The sequence below is a fragment of the Lampris incognitus genome, chromosome 2, assembly GCF_029633865.1.
Source record: "Lampris incognitus isolate fLamInc1 chromosome 2, fLamInc1.hap2, whole genome shotgun sequence".
NCBI lineage: Eukaryota > Metazoa > Chordata > Actinopteri > Lampriformes > Lampridae > Lampris > Lampris incognitus.
The window spans coordinates 132297828-132303268 of NC_079212.1; the positions used below are offsets into that span (position 1 = coordinate 132297828).

The following is a 5441-nucleotide window of genomic DNA, read 5'->3' on the forward strand; positions in this document are numbered from 1 at the left end:
TCCGCTGCTGGCGGAGTCACAGATGAACAACTGGATAAGATGTGTTCACAGCAACAATGAAACTATATGTGCAGAGTTGGGGGGGGGGGTTACTTTATAAATGTATTCCATTACAATTACAAATTACCTGTTGAAAAGTGTATTCAGTAACTTACCCCAAGTATCACAATATTAAAGTTAGGTAATCTGGTTACTTTCAGTTACGTTGGATAAGCTTAATGCCAAATATTAAAAAAAAACAAAAGATATCAATAACATGACTTTTACTTGCCATCCCAGTATTCATGGACTTGCATCCATGCCTGCCGCCATATTTATATAGCGGCCTGTCCAGGGTGTCTCCCCACCTGCCGCCCAATGACTGCTGAGATAGCCTTGAGCATCCTCGTGACCCTGAGAGCAGGATAAGCGGTTTGAATAATGGAATGGATGGATATAACATAATATATAACATATATTGCCCTGTGATAGACTGGCGGCCTGTACAGAGTGTCTCCCTGCCTGTCACCCAACGACTGCTGGATAGGCTCCAGCATCCCGCGACCCTGGTTGGGATAAGTGGCTTGGATAATGGCTGTAACATATTATATACATTTATTCACATTTGGAATTCAGGGCATCAGGTGGACATTAATCAAGCTGAGGTGACAGTCACACAGTTCCTTGTAGAGCCTCTTGCAGATATGAGGCATGTCCTCCGGGCTCAACTGCACAGGCTGCTTCACAGAGATGGAGGCAGTACTCCAAGACAAATACTCCACAGTCACTATCATTTTTCTGCCGAGGAATGCCCTTGATGGAAACTATCTTCCAGCCTTTCTGGTAGGCTGTCTGTTGCTTTGGCTTCAGACTCTCGGTATTTCTGAATGCTTTTTAGTCCATCTCTTCACACCATAATAACCCTTGGCAACTAACTGCTTGTGGAAAAAGATGGGCCTTTTGATTTGTGGCCATAATGAGCTCTCCATACATGTTGATAATCTGGTCATTAAGCCAATTCTGCTCCTCCAGTGTGCTGAGGTCCTCCAGGCTCAAGGTTTGTTTGTTATATGTCACCATAAAGCCCACAACTGGAACAGAGGCCAGCCCTGCCCTATACTGTCTATGTCCAGCTTCCTGTTGTTGAGGTCCCAATAGCCTGTGTTATTCAAGTGCTCCAAAACATGACTCGCTGAGAGGGATGAAACTTCTGTACCTCACATGGAAACTCTCCAGAAATTCGTGGACAATCTCAAGCTGCTGCAAGCTCTCTTCCTCCCAAGTATGTCTATTGTAATGGAAAAACACAAGCTTATACACGTTCTGCTGTAATCTTGGTACTCAGACAAATGTGGTGGAAAGGTATAGAGCCACTTGTTTCTAGTTACACGTCACATACTGCTCACATGTTTTGCCTACAACTGACCCTTCTGTGGATGCTGAGGATGCTGAGACAGTGGCTGCTTTTCCATGACAACCTTGTTTGTCTCTTCTTTAGTCTAGAAGTACCTTTTCTAACACAACAAGGATGGCTTGTATGTGGCCTCCCCATGGCAGAAGGGGGAGTAACTTGCACCTGCAGATGGAGGGGGCTGATCCCTTTGTCTGGTGTCAGCAGAAAACCACATTCCATCCTGATATGCAAGTTGTTTGTGACATCCTATAAAAAAAAAAAATCATGTAACTAATGCTCTGTGCTCATTCTGGCCTTGGCGAGACTTGAGCCTACGTGCATGCAATTTTCTGTGAATTAAATTTACTTAGAGAGACAAGACTGACCATTTTCTTTTTATCACAAAGTTTGCCACCACACCATCCAACTGTCTGTCCGAATGGCATCTTTTTGTCTGTTTTTGACTTTATCTGCAAAATGTAAAACATAAATATGATGTTATGTTACTCAATGGAGGCCAATTTTCACCAGTCAGCATATTTCATCAGTAAGAGATATACCACATACAGTGAAGTAACATTATGCATTCTCAAAGGTACACCTACAATTAATAGATCCCACCAGTCTAATGCCTCAATCTATTTCACAGTTGTATTTCATATGTCTTACCAAGCCCCAGCAAACCTTGCTCTGTGAAGTGCAGTTTGACATAAGGCCTTCAAATCTGCAATATGCAGTGAAGTGAACAGAAAAGTGGTTTGGCATGGATCCCATCCCTAATCCAATTTCCATAACTCTATTAGTGCCCTAAACTTTCTTCCTACTTCATTTGATTTGTATTCTTGTCGGTTTCAATAGAGCTAAACGTGTCAAAGCTTTTGTTCTTCCAGTAAGTGATATACGGAATCTTAATGTTTTCCTGAGACACCCTTGTCTATATCCTTATAATATGCCATTTGCACACAGAGAAAATATCAGCTTTATCCATACAGCACTCAGTTATATTCATGTTTTAGTTACCCTTCTTTTGGCTGCTCCCATTATGGGTTGCCACAGTGGATCATCTGTTTCCATCTCTTCCTGTCCTCTGCATCTTCTTCTTTCAATCCAGCCACCTGCATTGTCTTCCCCCAACACATCCATAAACCTGCTCTTGGCCTTCCTCTTGCCTGGCAGCTCCATCTCCAGCATCTCTCCTCCACACATGTCCAAAACCATCTCAAGCTTGCCTCTCTTGCTTTGTCTCCAAACCATCCAACATGAGCTGTCCCTCTAATATACTCATTCCTAATCCTGTCCATTTATGTCACTCCCAACGAAAATCTTAGCATCTTCAACTCTGCCACCTCCAACTCCGCCTCCCGTCTTTGTCAGTGCCACTGTTTCCAAACCATACAACAAAGCTGGTGTCACTACCGTCTTGTAAACCTTCCCTTTCACTCTTGCTGGTACCCTTCTGTCGCAAATCATTCATGACACTCTTCTCCACCCACTCCATCCTGCCTGCACTCTATTGTTCACCTCTCTTCTGCACTTCCCGTTATTTCATACAGTTGACCCCAAGTATTTTAACTCATATGCCATTGTCACCTCTATTCCTTGTATCCTCACCATTCCACTGTCTTACCTGTCACCTGTATTCTTACCTGTATTCCATCTTGTGCCTACTGACTTCCATTCCTCTTCTCTCCAGTGCATACCTCTACCTCTCCAGGCTCTCCTCAAACTGCAGCCTACTCTCACTACAGATCATAATGTCATCCGCAAACATCATAGTCCATGGAGACTCCTGCCTGATCTCATCCGTCAACCTGTCCGTCACCATTGCAAACAAGAAAGGGCTCAGAGCCAATTCCTGGTGTAATCCCACCTCCACCTTGAACCCATCTGTCTTTCCGACCTCACACCTCACCACTGTCACACTTCCCTCATGTGTGTGTCAGCGCTGTGATGGCCTGGTGGCCTGTCCAGGGTGTCTCCCAGCCTGCCTCCCAATGACTGCTGGGATAGACTCCAGCATCCCCATGACCCTGAGTAAGGATAAGCGGTTTGGATAATGGATGGATGGATATCCTGCACCACTCTTACATACTTCTCTACAACTCCCAACTTCCTCATACAATTCCACACCTCCTCTTTCAGCACCCTATCATATGCTTTCTCTAAGTCCAAAGAGACATGATGTAACTCCTTCTGGCCTTCTCTATACTTCTCAGTCAACATTCTCAAAGCAAATATCGCATCTGTGGTGCTCTTTCGTGGCATGAAACCATACTGCTGCTTGCTGATCGTCACCTTTCCTCTTAACCTAGCTTCTATTACTCTTTCCCATAGCTTCATGCTGTGACTGATCAACTTTATACCTCTGTAGTTTCTACAGTTCTGCACATTGCCCTTATTCTTGAAAATCAGTACAAGTATGCTTCTTCTCCACCCCTCAGTCATCCTCTCACGTTCTAAGATTGTGTTAAACAATCTAGTTAAAAACTCCACTGCCATCTCTCCTAAACATCTCCATGCCTCCACATGTATGTCATCTAAACCAATTGCCTTTCCACTCTTCATCCTCTTCATAGCTGCCCTCACTTCCTCCTTGCTAATCCACCACAATTCCTGATTCAGTATCCCCGCATCATCCAACCTTCTCTCTCTCACATTTTCTTCATTCATCAGCCCCTCAAAGTACTCCTTCCACCTTCTCAACACACTCTCCTTGCTTGTCAGCACATTTCCATCTCTATCATCGATTGCCTTAACTTGCTGACATCCTTCCCAGCTTGGCCCCTCTGTCTAGCCAATCGGTACAAGTCCTTTTCTCCTTCCTTAGTGTCTAACCTCTCATACAACTCACCATACACCTTTTCCTTTGCCTTTGCCACCTCTCTCTTCACTTTACGCTGCATCTCCTTGTACTCCTGTCTACTTTCTTCATCTCTCTGACTATCCCACTTCTTCTTTGCCAACTTCTTCCTCTGTATACTTTGCTGTACTTCCTCATTCCACCATCAAGTCTCTTCGTATTCCTTCCTCTGTCCAGATGACACACCAAGTACCTTCCTAGCTGTCTCCCTCACTATTTCTGCAGTGGTTCCCCAGCCATCCGGCAACTCTTCACTACCACCCAGTGCCTGTCTTAACTCCTCCCTGAACTCCACACAGCAGTCTTCCTTTTTCAACTTCCACCATTTGATCCTTGGATCGGCCTTCACTCTCTTCCTCTTCTTGATCGCCAAAGTCACCCTTCAGTCCACCATCCAATGCTGCCTTGCTATGTTCTCTCTTGTCACCACCTTGCAGTCTCCAATCCCTTTCAGACTGCACCTCCTGCATAAGACATAGTCCACCTCTGTGCACCTTCCTCCACTCTTATACGATACCCTGTGCTCCCCCCTCTTCTTGAAATTCATATTCACCAGAGCCATTTCCATCCTTTTCACAAAATCCACCACCATCTGTCCTTCCACATTCCTCCCTTTGACACCATACCTGCCCATCACCTGTTCCCTTCACCAACATGCCCATTAAAGTCCACTCCAATCACCACTCTCTCCTGATTGGGAACACTATCTACCACTTCATCCAAATCACTCCAGAATTCTTCTTTCTCTTCCATCTAACATCCACTTGCAGGGCATATATGCTGATAACATTCATCATCACACTTTCAATTTCCAGCTTCATACTCATCACTGTCTGACACACTCGTCACCTCCAACACACTCTTGACATACTCTTCCTTCGGGATTACCCCTTCCCAATTTCTCCTCCCAACTGCACCATGGTAAAAGAGTTTGAACCCATCTCCAATGATCCTGGCCTTACTCCCCTTCCACCTGGTCTCTTACACACAGTATATCTAGAGTCCTTCTCTCCATCATATCAACCAGCTCTCTCCCTTTACCAGTCATAGTGCCAGCATTCAAAGTTCCGACTCTCACCTCCACACACTTACCCTTCCTCCTCTCCCGCTGCCTCTGGACATGCCCTCCCCCATCTCCTTCGTCCAACAGTAGCATAGTTTTACCCTTATTACTTCCAAATTGTATGTCTCAGGATTTTTATTTGTTGA

At 44.9% G+C, this 5441-nt stretch overlaps 1 pseudogene; it reads right to left on the reverse strand.

The window, feature by feature from the left end:
• Window positions 1–611: 611 nt before the first annotated feature.
• LOC130132168 (sentrin-specific protease 5-like) lies at window positions 612–3029 on the reverse strand (annotated as a pseudogene).
• Window positions 3030–5441: the final 2412 nt, after the last annotated feature.